Raw genomic sequence first — 15,518 nt, 5'->3', positions numbered from 1 at the left:
GCTCTCTCTCTCTCTATAAAATACATTTTTTAAAAAATTAAAAAACAGGGGCGCCTGGGTGGCGCAGTCGGTTAAGCGTCCGACTTCAGCCAGGTCACGATCTCGCGGTCCGTGAGTTCGAGCCCCGCGTCAGGCTCTGGGCTGATGGCTCAGAGCCTGGAGCCTGTTTCCGATTCTGTGTCTCCCTCTCTCTCTGCCCCTCCCCCGTTCATGCTCTGTCTCTCTCTGTCCCAAAAATAAATAAACGTTGAAAAAAAAAATTTAAAAAAAAAAAAAAAAAATTAAAAAACAAAGGGAAGCCAGGGATGTGTGAGCCAAGTCCTTCCCTCGCCCGACCCGACCCGACCCCAGCCCTGTGCAGGCGTTGGGACACTGAGGGCAGAAGGAGGGAGACAGAGGAGGTACAACCTCACACTTGTGCTGAGCCCAAGCTGCACTGGGGTGGGGAAGAAAGACTTTAAACCGGACGAGGACCCAAAGTGATAATATCTAATGTGGTCGAAGAATGTCTACCAGAGATGAAACTTGTAAAACAGAAGTGACCGGAAGTTGTCAGATCAGACTGAGGTCGGATTAAGCCAAGCTGGTAGCAGTTACCAGGAGAAGAGCCCCCCCACCCCACCCCACCGCATCCCGTGGTTACACATCATCGAGCTGGGATTTCTCAGTCCACTCTACATGGAACAGCATCGTGCTGAGAAACATTCAGCAAGGAACACACGTGCTTATTACACAACCTCATCTCAGATGGGGCTGGGGATGTGGCTCACCTGAGACTTATAGGAGAAAATTTCCTTAATTAGATGTTGTATGAACTAGGCACCAGTCCTCCCATAGTCCTGCCCCTGCTGTGAACGTGCTCTGGGTCCCAACAGCTGCATCACTTAGAAACTGTGGATGAGATGTAGTGTAATCAGTTCAATTACTTTGAATTGCTCAAGTTTAATTCCCTTCGAGTTGCACCACGAAGCTGGGCCAGGAACAACCCTTCCCAGGAAAAGGAAAACACGTGCAACTATACATATAAAGACTCCAAACACACTTAACACACGTTGCTTGGAATCAAACCCAATGTTAGCATGGGGCTTCTCAACTCAAAACTATTTGTAATAAAATATTATTCCAAAAGTGTGTGACAGAAAATGTAGGCAAGCTATCGATAAACATGTCTAATTCTGCAATTCACTGCTGGGAATTTTTTTTCATGTTTATTTAGTTTTGAGAGAGAGAGGAGGTGGAGGGGCAGAGAGCAAGGAGGACAGAGGATCCGAAGAGAGCTCTGTGCTGACAGCAGCGAGCCTGATGTGGGGCTCGAACTCACGAACCGTGAGGTCATGACGTGAGCCAAAGTTGGAAACTCAACCGGATGGGCCACCCAGGCACCCTACTACTCGGAAATTTTGAACACTCTTGCTGAGGACTATTTGTGCATGTTGAGGCAAAAGAAATGAGACAACAGACAATATGTTCAAAAGCAAAGGATAAAAGCTAAGACTGCAGGAGGAGGTCTGACAGTGCGGGAGAAGCCACCGGAAGTGGGAAGTAGGCTCCTACATGGCCATCACTGGGGCCTCAGCCTATTCCCCACTTCCGGCTAAGCCCTAGCAAATAGGATGGTATGAGCAGAACAATGAGCGATTCCAACAGTTGTCTTAACATCATTACATAAAACGTTAGGTCGAATGTTGTAGAATATGTGCAAGCATTCATATTTGAAAGATAATTTCCCTAAAGACTTTTCCTTCATTTTCTTAGGGGGTACGCACTCACACAAACACTCACACACAACACTCTTCTAACCTGGCCGTGAAAGCCAGGTGCCCCATGGTCTCAGGGCACCTGGGCTGGTTCACTACAAATGCTCCCACTAACAACATGGCAGCTCTCGGCATGTGGGTGGGAGGTGGTGGTGTTTCAGGGAGCTTCATCCTCAGTTTCAGATATGAGATGTGAACAGTCGACCTAATACGCGTTTCACATTCTAGCAAATTTGGTAAAAATTTTCAGCAGTGTCTTCATCCAGGTCCATCTGGAAGCGAAAGCAAAAATAGATATAATTTGGTCTTAAAATTAAAGGAAAACGAGATTAATAGAATTTGGGTTAAAATGGGTGGTATTTAACATGTATAGGAAGGGTGGAAAGCTATAAATTGGAAAGAGACCAGCGAGTTGGGCTCCTCTAGGAATTACTGGCAGACTGAAGACATGTGATCTCATGGTCCCAACCCTGTCCCTTACCAGGTCAGCTGGGACCCTCAGGAGCAGCAAAGCTGACAGATCTGAGCTTTGCTGCCCACAACGCCCTTGTTTTGGGGCAGAAGCTAACTACTGGTGCCATGACCCAAGAAGAGACAAGCCCCTATATTAAAAACACAACAGGGACCTCAATTCTGAACTCAAGACTCACTCATAATTATCTGAACAACTAAAAGTATAAACTTCTTTCCTATTACAACTGATTCTCAACAGACATTCCTTCAGTATAGAAAATAAGCAATAATCGTTGGGGTACCTGGGTGGCTCAGTTGGTTCCGTGTCTGACTCTTGATTTTGGCTCAGGTCATGATCTCACTCTTGGATCTCATGGTTTGTGAGTTTGAGCCCCATGTCGGGCTCTGGGCTGACAGGGAGGGACTTGCTTGAGATTCTCTCTCTCCCCCTCTCTCTGCCCCTCCCCCACTCATCCCCCCCTCCTCAAAACAAATAAATAAACATTAAAAAACAGAGAACAAGCAATAATTGTTCAGCCATATCTACTATACTTTTGCCTTAGAGGCAGCCCAGCAGAGGCTGTAAATGATCCACACTCAGGAAATAATTCACACTCTCTGAAATCCGACTTAGAGTGATCAGAACCCCTAGGGTGAAGGGTTCTAAAGCTCACCCCCACGTTACTGTTTAAACCTAAATATCACTAAAAAAAAAAAAAAGAAAGAAAGAAAAGAAGCCTATGTTTGATAAAATAGAAATAACCATCTTATTTATACTCATCTTGGAGTTTTTCATAGGATATTGGGGTTGGGAAAGGCTTTGGGCATGAAGCAGTTCAAGCTCAGTCCCACGGCGTAAGATGACTTCTTCAAAACAAACAGAAAATGAAAATACTCACCTTCAGTGACTCTCCCACCAATAACCTGGGTCTAGAGTTGTTCTAGAGTTTTGGCCTGGAGTCCGGTCTAGAGTCTAAAGAGTCTAGACTCCATGTACACCAATGACCTTCCCTCGTGAGGAAGATGGGAGGTCTGAGCACCTAACCTTGAGAACCAGGGGTTTAGTTATTAGACTGATATGATTCCCTAGAAGGCATTCCCAGAGATGTTGCTGAGTGCCAGAGGAAAAAAAAGACTCTGGGCTAAAATAAGTTTGGGGGGATACGGGTTAAACAATAAAGACAAGAGTCTCTCTCCAAAGGGACCTAAGTCTCTAATGTGCTAACGTTATGATGAATGTCTGAGGGGAAATTGTGTTCCCCTAAATGACACAATCATGAAATTTTTTGTGCATAAATCATCTTCGGGTGCTGTGGTAATTTGCTAGCTGCACTTTAGAAACATTGTCTTGGAATAAAAACTAGATTAGGAGAGGTTTTTTTTTTCCTCAGGTCAGTCTAAGAGTCAACCAAGAGCTTACAAATTCCAGATGACAGTAGCACGAATGACACTTTTTGTAGAAACTATTTTCCTTTCAGGTGTCCCTGCTTGCGCACGCGCACACACACACGCACACAAACGTGACAATGGCCTCACTCAGAAAATGTCTTCGGGCAAAATGACAAAAATGGTAAGAAGGCGAGGCAATATTTGTGGCTGTTTCAGCCACTTTATATAGGTTACATGTGTTGGGCAGTAATCTTTGCTTCATTTCACAGGTGAGAAATCTGAATTCTGGATCCTGCATAGGCAGTAAACACAGAACCGGGATCAAGCCTCTTTCTGCCCACATTCCATAACCTTGCTTACTTCCACCCAAAAGCTCAACAATAATAATCGCTAACTCCAAGCACTGGGCTAAGGGCAACCAGCACAGGCGCTGGTCTCGCGGAGTTTGCCATTGAGGGGAATGAACAGACCCGAAGACAAATTCAGCTAAGATTGGCGTTGTAGTCACTATTGGGCTCTGTTCTCTAACATCTATTCTACCCCAAAGGATCAAACAAAACCAATCGTGGTGACTCTATTCTGCCTGCCAGGAACTCATTCAGGAAAGGGCATGTGACTCGATCCTTGCCATTCAGACATGAGGAGAAGTCAGCCAAGGGCCCTGGAACAGGTCTCCCCAGTCCCAAGAAAACAACACGGAGAAAACAGTTGTGCTCGTCTTTTAGACACTGTCGTACCTGCATGTGATTCCCTGAACGGCTGCAATCGTCCTGCTTGAGACTGAGGAGGAAGCCCAGTCAGTGAGGAGCAAAAGGCAGAGCTGGACAAGTGGGTGGGAGGCAGATCATAAAAGGCTTTATGTGTTGGGTGACTATATAATTTACCATCCAACCCAGAGCACTTCTGAGAGTGAGCTCGGGGATGCTACTAATAAATATGCTGAGCTAACAGGCACAAAAGGGACAGATCTTCTTGCATCCGATGCCAAGGAGTGTGGGCTTTGCCTGGGTCTGGGCACTTCACAGCTTTTAAGGAAAGGAAGGCAGCTTAGTTACACCTTTCTGGCCACAGTGGGGAGAAGAGGTTCATGGAACAGGCCAAGAATTGGGATAAGGCTGGAGGCATGGTCCATAGTAGAGAGGTGGAAGGACTGACCATGGGCATGTCGTCGAGATGAAAAGGATGAAAAGTGTTTAGAAGGAAAATAACTGGGAGAACCTGGAGGCTGAGTAGCTCTGAAGGAAGAAGATGGGATTCTGAGGATGGAATCCAGTTCCTGGCATGGACGTCTACATGAAAGATGGTGTCACTTCCCAGGACTGGGGCCACATGAAGGCCACAGTCCTCACCTCACCCCGGGGAAGGCCTCAGTGACCAAACTCTGAAGACTGGGGTAGGCTGAGCTCCCCTGGACCCGCTGAAGAGGCTTGTGTGTGAGATGGCATCTTGAAGGGATTCGTAGAAAGTAAATTAGGGGTGGGGGGAAATTGTTTGTTCTGACAAAGATTAAGAATGAGAGAAAAATGTGAGGGACAAGAATCAGTTAGTGGCTCATCTATCAGACTGTCAACAAGAAAAGACTGAGGGCAACATATTGTGACGTGTTTGAGGCCCAGGACACATCAAGGAGACAAACTCTCACTTCGTGCCTGGATTTTAGATCACATGCATGCTGTGACTCTGTTCAAATCATTCCCTTTCTCCCCCAGATCAATCTGTCTCTCCCTCATTTCCTCTCCTTGTTGTCTTATCAGTTTTACTACCACTAGGGGGCCCAACTTTTATTACGCATTCCAATGCCCGGCCGAGGCAATGTATGCAATGTGGTGTTACTGGCCGGGGGGAAAAAATGCCCACTGCCTTATTGCTTGGGAATTCATTAACTCATTCATTTAACAAATACCTCTACTGAACACCATTATGTGATAGGTCTGTCCTTTCATCACAGAGAACAGAAAACAAGGCATGATCAGTGCATGTCCGGCCAACTTCCAGGCTGTTTGTTCATGCCTGTGATCTAATCCAATAAGGACATCTGATAGGCTGGTGTTTGTCCAGAAAACACGCCGCTCTCTCTCCTCCCAATTTCCCTTCCAAATCGATGACCTTACGACGCACTCTACAAGAGCCACAGAGAAAAACATCAAGAGGCTAACTGAAGTTGGCCTTGAGTGTGACCACGATCAAATAATACACAGTTTCTGTAGGCCAACGATGAGTTTTCTCTTTCCCTATTATAGCTCATCTTGCAAAAAGACCCTTCGGAGCCTAAGAAGACCTTCCCTCTTTCTGTATTCTGTCGTCAGTGCCTTCAAAACCACAGCGTCTATCGCCAACTCTCATGGTTGGTGGTGCTCAAAGCGAGAGCGGCCTTAGGATGACTCAAAAATAGTTCACCTCTTAAGGGAAAACTCCTTTCAGTTAATGAGAGCTCCCCTATCTGGTCATTCATTCAGTGTGTTTTCTATTGGCTTCTCTCTATAAAGTCCCCGTCCCAGGTGTTGGGGACACAGAAAACACCCATAAATAACCCTCCCTCTTGGAGCTTTTACTCTGGCAGGGACATCAAACAGTAAGACAGTAATTATTCAATTAATGTTTTAATCACGATTATGATGAGTGCTAGGAAGGAGTACAGGGGCTAAGAAAGCCTGGAACAGGGGACCTGACCTCATCCGGAGAGATAAGGAAGACTTCCCAGAGGGAAAGGAGATGTCGCCAAGGGAAAAGGGGAGGTGAGTTTCTAGAAGGAAGATGAACCTGAGATAAGGGCCTTAGATGAGAAGAAGCATGGGGTTAGGGGGTCCCCAAGGAAGAGCAGTGTGGCTGGCACTTAGAGAGAAGAAGCAGAGAAAGGTCTGGAAAAGTTGTAGAGGAGGCAGTTTTCAGTTAAACAATGTTCACGTGACTTACAGTTGACCCTCGAACCACACAGGTTTGAACTGCGTAGGTCCACCTATAAGGGGATTTTCTGCGATAAATAAGGTACAGTACTGTACATGGGTTTTCTCTTCCTTATGATTTTCTTAACGTTTCCTTTTCTCTAGCTTGCTTTATTGTAGGAAGACAGCATGTAATACATATAACATACCAAATGTGTGTTAATCTACTGTTTATTTTATGGGTAGGGCTTCCGGCCAACAGTAGGCTATTAGTGGTTAAGTTTTAGAGGGAGTCTAAAGTTAAATGTGGAATTTCAACTGCTTGAGGGGTCAATGCCCCAACCCCCGCGTCGTTGCTCAAGGGTCAACAGTACTTTGGGGGGATTCATACCACTGCTTCGAAGGCCTGCGATAATGGTGAGTGGACCAGGAGACTCAGACTTTTGCTGGAACGGGCACAACCAGAAAAGAAACAGGAATGTGTATGACTCATTCCTACTGAAGCCAAGGGAGGGAGTCTCTGGTGCTGCTCACCTAGTACCTGACAGTGAACAGCCTCACAAGACCCTTATTCTTATATTTGTCATCTCTCTGGTGATTGCATGTACCTGGAAAATAAGCCAGAGGAAGGAAGTAGGACCAACTGATGAGCAGTGTCCTCGCAAGTTACTTCAGGGAAAAAAAGTTCCATCACGGCTGTCTCCTGCCCTCGGGCTTATGGAATATAACTTAGCACAGCCTGTGTCAACACAAGACACAAATCCCTAATCTCCTGGGACTTGAAAATGGTCTGGGAAGACATGGATCTAAACAGACCCCTCAACCATAACTAATTCAACATGTGTTATAGACACCGCTTAGCATAATTATTCTGCTAGTTTTCCGAGTAAAAATGGAGACCAGTCACATCCAAAAGGCAGGTTAGACAGATAATAAAGGGCTAAGCCTTATGCCTACTAGAGCACCTCATCCTTTCCAAATTACCAGAGGACAGCAAACTACATCCCTAACACAAGCTCAAACGCCGATGTGAGTAGAGATATACATATGCACAAGCATGTACATTTATACATATGGAAATAGGCACATAAATATTCATTGCCATATTTCATCTGACCCAGGATACCATATTTTATGACATGAACCATTATTTTCTAGTAAGAAAGAAAAAAAATGCTGCCAATTAAACTGACATCCTGTTGACTGGAAGACCCATCATAATTTCCAAGAAGTTAAAACATGAAAATGTAAGTGTTAGAATTGAAGAAACGAGGTCTATCTGAGGGTGTATATTGGGTGCGTGGCACACACCTAGTTTTTTTCATGTCTGTGAACCTGTCCACAACCAAACATCATGTTAGAACATAGTCTTGGGTGATTGTCTCCTGTTGCCCAAATCATAAGAGATCGGAAAAAGATCACATCGGCACATTTCGATTGTGCTGACATCCCTTTATTCCCGCTGAAGTCCCACCGGATGCATGAAGCCTTTCCCGACGGATGGCCCTTCCCATCACTGCTGGAAGACCTGCGTTCGTGCTACGCGATCCCAAACTCGATATAGAAAGTCTGATTTTCACCTCTCACCATTTCTGTTTTCAATGGTGTTCCGGCATCAGGAATAAAGGTTCTTGCAAGTGTGTGTGTGTGTGTGTGTGTGTGTGTGTGTGTGTGTGTGTGTTGTGTGTACGAGGGGGAGGGATTACTGGGGACCACACTTTCTATCTATCCCAAGGAGTTTTAGCGAGTACATCCGTAAATACCCATGCTCTTGACTTGTTCTCCCCCCAGCGCTCTAAAATGCAAAGTGTGAACGCTCCCAGTAGGTTGCTTATTAGCGTTACTGGCTCTTTTCAAAAAGAGAAAGCCTCATAAGAAAATCGATGCAAGGTTTGTCACTCGGACGACAAATCTCCCCTTCGGTAAATCCTTTACTTGGTTTGAATCCAGCCACCAATTATGTTTTTATTTACTTTTGAGACAGAGAGAGACAGAGCATGAGCAGGGGAGGGGCAGAGAGAGAGGGAGACAGAATCTGAAGCAGGCTCCGGGCTCCGAGCTGTCAGCCCAGAGCCCGACGTGGGGCTCGAACTCACAGACCGTGAGATGATGACCTGAGCCGAAGTCGGACGCTTAACCGACTGAGCCAACCGGGCGCCCCTCCAGCCACCAGCTATGAAGTATTAGTTAGGAGTAGGCACTTCCGAGGTAGTGGCAGAGATGCAAAGAGAAGAGTGACACTGCTCTTGGACCCCCTCCCCGGGCCAGATGAGGGCTGGAGGCTGCTCACAGAGAGGCTGTGGGGGGCAGACACCCCAACGTGCAAGCATAATGCCCTGTGATACAAGACACATATGTCACAATGCACGTGACCCAAGAAAGGTTTGGGCCATAATGGTAGCTGCTTCGGGGTGACGGTGTTGAAAAGGGTTCTGAGGCCCTAGAACTCACCCACCGATCTGTGCCACCGGAAGGCATGGCTGGGAAGGAATTCACAAACAGCACAGCTGAGCAAAGAGTGACAGGTCACTCATTAACAACTTGCAACATTTTGGTCGTTGGGCCAGGGTCACGGAGAGGCAACACGGTTACTATGCTAGCATGTTTCTTGCCAGTTTGTTTGTAAGCATCCTCAAAAAGGAGAAACATTACGACAACAATAAATATACAGGAAGGACAGCAGTCTCCAGAGTGTATTCACAGGGCATTCTCGCCACAAGATGCTCTCAAAAAGGGGATCTGCGATCAAATGCATTTGGGGTGCACCGCTTCGTGGGGTGGAGGGAGGGACCGCCGTAACATGGGATTAGCATAACAAAGATCCTGGAGGTTTCACGGTAAAGAATTCCCATGGAAATTTCCCTTTTTTTGTTACTGTCTACCTTCCCTCCTTCCTTCCTTCCTTCCTTCTTTCCTTCCTTCCTCCCTCCCTCCCTTCCTTCCTTCTTTCCTTCCTTCCTCCATCCCTTCCTTCCTTCCTTCCTTCCTTCCTTCCTCCCTCCCTCCCTCCCTTCCTTCTTCCATCCCTTCCTTCCTTCCTCCCTTCCTTCCTTTCCTTCCTTCCTCCCTCCTTCCCTCCCTCCCTCCCTTCCTTCCTTCTTCCATCCCTTCCTTCCTTCCTCCCTTCCCTCCTTCCTTCCTTCCCTCCTTCCTTCTTCTCACCCTCTCCCTCTCCTCTCTCCTCTCCTTCCTTTCTTTCCGCCCTACTTGCTTTTATTACCAGCCAGCATTTTGCAGCAGAGTAACATTCCTACAGGACACGCTGGGGAAATAGTTTCTCCGTTGATGTTCCCTCATCCCCACATTTATATGTTCCCCCGAGCCAAGCAACCAACATGAGGGAAGCAGGCCGTTCTCGTAAGTGCTAAGTGCTTGCGACGGTAAATGCTAAGAGGCTCGCGTAGCGCGTGGAACGCTAGCTTGGAAAATCCTGCGTGGGTGGGACTAGACTGTCAGACAAAACCCTACTGGGCAGGACCCACTGGAATGGGTAGGAGAAAGGCAAAGTAAACTCTGAAAACTCTTAAAACTTTCAATTTACATAAATATCCGCTATCTTCATTTCCCAGACCTGAAATGCGTCTCCTATGATCCACAGTGAATGCACTTTCATACGTAAAACATACTACTTATTTGCCAACAGTATGATGGGCCCCAGCAGCAGCCGCATGAAAGGAAACAGGACTCCAAATGTGGACCCGTGCACCACGGGAATAAAGGCCCTGAGGGCAGGGGGGCAGGCGCTGTGAGCATCTGGAGTCATCGGATACCCACTAAGTCATCAATATCTGCAAGTTACCGCCCTAAGGAAACGTTCTCTTATCACTCCTCGGCCTTTTGGCTAAGATCAAGTGTAGGAAACGTTCTCTTAATTTTCTGTGAAACCGAATGTCGGGTTTGACCACCACGTACTGCGTGTCCACTCTGTGACAGGAGGCTGCAAATTGAAAGAAAGGCTCTAATCCCCGGAATCTTCTAGTATGAAAACACTGGCAGCTATCCGGTGCCTTTACCTAGGAAATGGCTGGGGGATGGGCCGTGTCCCCAGAAGGGGGAACTTCTGGCCCCAGAGAAGCCTCAAAGTGAGACGCTTAGCCAAGGTCCCCTCACTCCAGAAAATTCTGCCCCTATAATGAACAGCATAGCATTCTGTGTGCATAGCCACTTACTGTATTTCATATAAAGGCTTGATCTTCAGTGATACCCACAGCCAAATTGTTCTACTGTTTTATCTAGTTTAATCGTGGGTGATTTATCTTCATTACTGATCATGTATCTTTGAAACTTATGTACTATTTGTCACCTTGGTTTCCATTCATTTTAAACCTAAATTTTGATCTATTTTTCATAAGCACGATAATAATCCTGTTACATAATTACAGACCATATGATTATACATAATTACGTGATATGATTATACCTATCATATATAACCTTACCGTAATTATTTTCGGTAACAAAGTATGCTAGTCTTCATCGTCTTAACCTTAATTCTTTTCCTTGAAGTGAGGAATAGAAAATGCTGACGTTTGTGAGCTAGCCCGTGTTTGGCCTCCGCCCCGAATAAAAGTCCGAGGCCTTTCTTCTTCCCTAGTCAGCGGGACAGAAGTCTGTGATCCCTTAAAGCACAACCCCTATTGAGTTCCTTGGGTTGTTTTGGTTTTTTTTTTGTTTTTGGGGGGTTTTTTGGCTTTCAGGCTATCACAATGTCCCCATCAGGGCAGAATTCATAAAGGAAATCTAGTTCCTTCTGTGGTTAAATGAGAAGCCCCTAATATCCTCTGGGGAAGGTCAGGTAAATAGCCTTAGACTCACCATCACGGCCCTTGGCAACTCATTATTTATTTTTTACTTATTTATTTTAATAAACACTAATATAGCAGTAGCTGCTGTATGCCAGATACTGTTCTAAGCATTTTATAAATACTGACCCAGAACTTCCCCCCAAAAGAGTAATGAGCCCCACCTCAAGGAGCGCTCAGAAGAGCTGAGAGAGCTATGTTGCCATCTTATTTTTAGAACATGCACTAAGTCCCTCGGCAAGGAAATCTCGGAACAAAAACTCAGAGTCCCCAACACATAAATCAGTATTAGAAAAAGAACGAGAGCAGAAAGTCACAGCCTCGCGGGCCCCTCCCTCATTATAATTTCATTGCACCCGCTGTTCTGACCCCTTCCAGAACTTTCTGGGAGCAAAAGTTTACCTGATGAACCCAGGGGAAACACCAAGAAGCAGTAGGTGGTGCTGGAACGACGGTGCCCGAAGTGTGATCCAGGAAAGTCGGGCAGAGGGCCCACGAGGTCAAAACGATTTCCACAGCAATACATTACTGCCTTTCCACTCTTTTCTCTCACAAGTATATATAGACCCAAAGTTTCCAAAATCTCCAGGACGTGTGGCTCCACGACATCGCCCAGAAGCTGCTGGACCTCCGGCCACCTCTGCCGGTCCGCCCTGTGGGATGCCGGGTGACTCACACATGACATGAAACAAAGGGAATGAGCGGGCACACTGGGCTCACCCAGAGCTGGCCTGCCCCCAGGCCGTGCAAATTCTCTTTCCTGCGCCCGTAAGGCAGGCTCTGCCACCAGAGCGAAGGCTGACGACATGCATCCGTGTCGTCATGAGATCACCGTGCAGGGTGATCTCAGTTCGCAGAGAAAGGACTAGCAAAATCTACTTTGAGCCTCAGGCCCAGTTTGCCGGAAATAAAGGCCTATCCGGTAATCCCTGTGTGCACGTGACTCAAATAGTGCCCACGTGGGAAGGGAAAGGGTAGCAGTGGGTTATTTATTGACCTTAGGTAAGTAGAGTCTCCTCTGTACCTTAGTCACCCCCTCTGGAATATGGAGACATCACGGGTGCCTCGCAGGCTTGTGAGCTAATACAGATAGTCTGGTACAGTGCCAGAACAGATGGCCGTTGCTTTATTATCATTCGTTAGATACATGAGAGGCCCCAGCGAGCTTCAGAGTGTGCAAGAATGAGCTCCCTGTCAGTGGAAGGCCACGAACCCCCATTCACTGCTCTAGAATGTTCCCTCATGCCACCTAGCAACACTCGGGTTCCACCTCGTCCTCCCGGCAATCTTGCTCAAGTGGCTGCAATGTACTTTGTGAAACGATGGTGGTTATCGGGTGGTCAGTCTCATCATCAGGAATTAAATGGTAATAAAGAGACTCTTTTGCTGCGATTTCCACATCACCGAAACAGGCCTCCCCTGTGGGCTGAAGCCACACTCAGAAAGTCAGCGGAGTATATGGAAGAGCTGGAAGGTTCCTGGCCTATGCTGCGCTGCCTGTCCTCAAGACTGAAATGAGATTTCGAGGCACCGCAGGATGACGTCCAGATGAGCTGAGGTGGATGGTCAGAGTGACAAAGGGCACACAAGAAACAAAACTTTTCTTTTAATGTTTATTTTTGAGAGAGAGAGACAGACAGACAGAGTGCAAGCAGGGGAAGGGCAAGGAGAGACGGGGACACAGATCTGAAGCAGGCTCCAGGCTCTGAGCTGTCAGCACAGAGCCCAATGCAGGACTCGAACTCACGAACTTGACCCGAAGGCAGATGCTTAACCTACTAAGCCATCCAGGCGCCCCCAGAACTGGACCTTGAAAACCAGCTCACTTTTGGACATGTTATGGTGATACTGTGATTAATAATAAGAAATACACATTTGGTCTTCGTCCCCCATTCCTGGCACAGAGCTCCTAAAATCCTCAGAATTTCCTAAGTGAAAGGCAAAAAGAAACAACAGACGCCAGAATCCAAAGAGAGCTGTGGCTGTGGCTGTAGCTATAAGAGGGCACCTGCTGAGGCTGTGGCCTTCAGTAAAACATAGCCTCTTCCCAACTTTGGCCCAGCAGGGAGGGACCCAAGGAAGTAAATACTCCAATCCTCCTTTTCTCCCATCTTGCCATCTCACCTCCTCCTTCCAATGGCTAAAACCAACTGGAAGCCAGATGGCGGGGGGCTCTGGTAGACCGTTTATAATGACAGCATCTCTAGCCACACAGCAGCGTGGACCAAGGGGCCGGGTGGATCTGGAGGTGTATACAAAGAACAAGGACGAAGAACTGCACCCCAGAGAACCCCAACATTTAGACGTCAAAGGGAAAAGGAACTTGTGAAGGAATCACTGGCAAGGTAGAAGGACCATCAGGAAAGCACCGAGTCCTGGAAGCTAAGTGAGAAAGGGTTTTGCTAAAGTAGAAGTGATCCACGGAGTCAAACGCTGCGGAAGGCTCCAGAAGATAGACTCCATGCCAAGAAGCAGTGAAGGTCATTGTTGAGGTGGTTAAGAGCTGTTTGGGTAGAGGGGTGAGAGTGAAAGTCTGAAGTGGATTTAAGAGAGGAAGGGAGGAGAGGCACTGAAGACATTCAAGACAGGTCTTCTGAATGTTGCTACAAGAAGAGCAAAACACTGGAGTAGTAAGTTGCCTGGGTGAATGGAGTAAAGACGTTTTGGTTCGACTGATTTTTGTAAAGAAGGAAAACGCTGACACATTGATTCATTCATTCCAAGTATTACTAATTGCCTATTCCAGCCTGAAAAAAATCCAATTTTTGTAGTATCCCGAGACTTTGAATCCTATTAAAACATCCATGCCCAGCAGCATTTCTCATCATAGAAATGTTCCTTTCATAACATGCAATACCCATTCCTCCCCCATTCACCCTATTCCACCTCCCCTCGTGTTTTGCCACCACGATTTCGTACTTCAAGGACAAAACGAAGCAGAAAAGTGAAGACTTTCACTCCAAGGATACATCTAGACTGTAGAAGTTACCTTGAAAAGAGGCCAGAGAAAAATGCTTTCCTGTCCAGCGGAGGATCAAGCGGGATTCCAGCATTTAGTTGCGCATAGTGTAATCTCCAAGTTGTAAACGGAGCACAAACGTGGTATTGTTAGCTGCAACTAGTAAGATTAGGCCCCTCCTCCCAAACAAGGGAAACGCACTATTCTTTTCTAAGGAAAAGAAGATAGAGGGCGTGGTGTCCAGTATCCCCAGGTTCAACTGTCTACCTTCTATGCAGATACATTTGCTCTATCTTGCGGAAGGGACCTCCCCTGAAGGGAAATTGCGTATAGCGTGCTGCCCTGAGAGATTTAATGTAGGAGTTAGAAGTACAGAATCTGGAAACTAGACTGGCCGGGGTGGAACCCTGACTCTATTGCTTACTAGCTCTATACCTTGGGCAAGTTACCCTCTGCCTCGTGCGTAATACGTGAATAATGATGGTGCCTACCCCATAGCGTTAAAATCACCAGAAAAATACACATCGCATACTTAGAGCTGTACCCAGTACCTGGTTAATATTATTTAATTGTTTAACATAGCTTTCTCCAAGACTGTCTCTGAGCTTATGGGCACCATTTAGGGGCCGCTGGGTGGAAGGCAGTGTTTCTTCCCGGAGGTTGGGGTGCCTGGAAGGCTGAGGATTCACTGGGTGTGGCCAAGGTGCTCTCAAGCACTAAAGAGCTGTTCTAGTTAATACAGAGTATAGGGAAATACTGTCAGTGCTGTGTAATTTTAATTAAACCCGTTAAATCTAGCACCAGCATAGACTGTAAGTGCCGGCTTCCAAAAGTAACAAAATGTATCGGTTAATGTCTAAAGCCTTGCCTCTTCGTGGGCCTGCGCTGGAAAGGCAAATGAGCCAAACATCCAGAAACAGAGTCAACAGGATGAGGCACTGGAGTTCTGGTGGTTTGATCCCGTCCATATTCGAAAGGTAAATGATTTATCCCTCCAATCGGTTAGTCGCCCAGCAAGAACTGACAGAAGCTAGCCAGTGCGCTCCACAAGCTCCCTCCCCCCAGTTCCTGTCCCACTTGATCATTAGATCTAAATAGAAGATAATCAGATCTTCTCTCCGCGGAGAGAAGGGTACCCGGCACACAACTGGAAACCATCCCGGATCCCCGGGGTCAGGACCGCCGGCTCCCGTTCTGAGCGGAGCTGGTCGTGCCCATCACGCCTGGATCACTGCTTGGATCTGCGTGGCGGCGGGACTCCGGTTGCTACTGAATC

General features: G+C 46.8%; 1 long non-coding RNA gene across 6 annotated transcripts in view; it reads right to left on the bottom strand.

The window, feature by feature from the left end:
- Nucleotides 1-14,772, bottom strand: part of LOC147572440 (uncharacterized) — a 38,047-nt gene extending 23,275 nt beyond the window's left edge. Inside the window, exons 1-3 of one of the 6 annotated variants that reach the window (XR_015246276.1) lie at nucleotides 14,273-14,772; nucleotides 1,801-2,029; nucleotides 771-891 (exon numbers count right to left, since the gene is read on the bottom strand). This is a non-coding gene — a long non-coding RNA (uncharacterized LOC147572440). Of the gene's footprint in view, nucleotides 1-770; nucleotides 892-1,800; nucleotides 2,030-11,685; nucleotides 14,235-14,272 lie in introns of those variants that run through there. The other 5 variants (XR_015246274.1, XR_015246273.1, XR_015246278.1 and 2 more) reach the window with 5 other exon arrangements.
- Between the last annotated feature and the right edge of the window lie 746 nt (nucleotides 14,773-15,518).

Source organism: Puma concolor, chromosome E4, assembly GCF_028749965.1.
Source record: "Puma concolor isolate L17-30 chromosome E4, mPumCon1.1.hap2, whole genome shotgun sequence".
NCBI classification, from domain to species: Eukaryota; Metazoa; Chordata; class Mammalia; order Carnivora; family Felidae; genus Puma; species Puma concolor.
The sequence above is the reverse complement of the archived record's forward strand: the minus strand, read 5'-3'. Positions and strand labels throughout refer to the sequence as shown.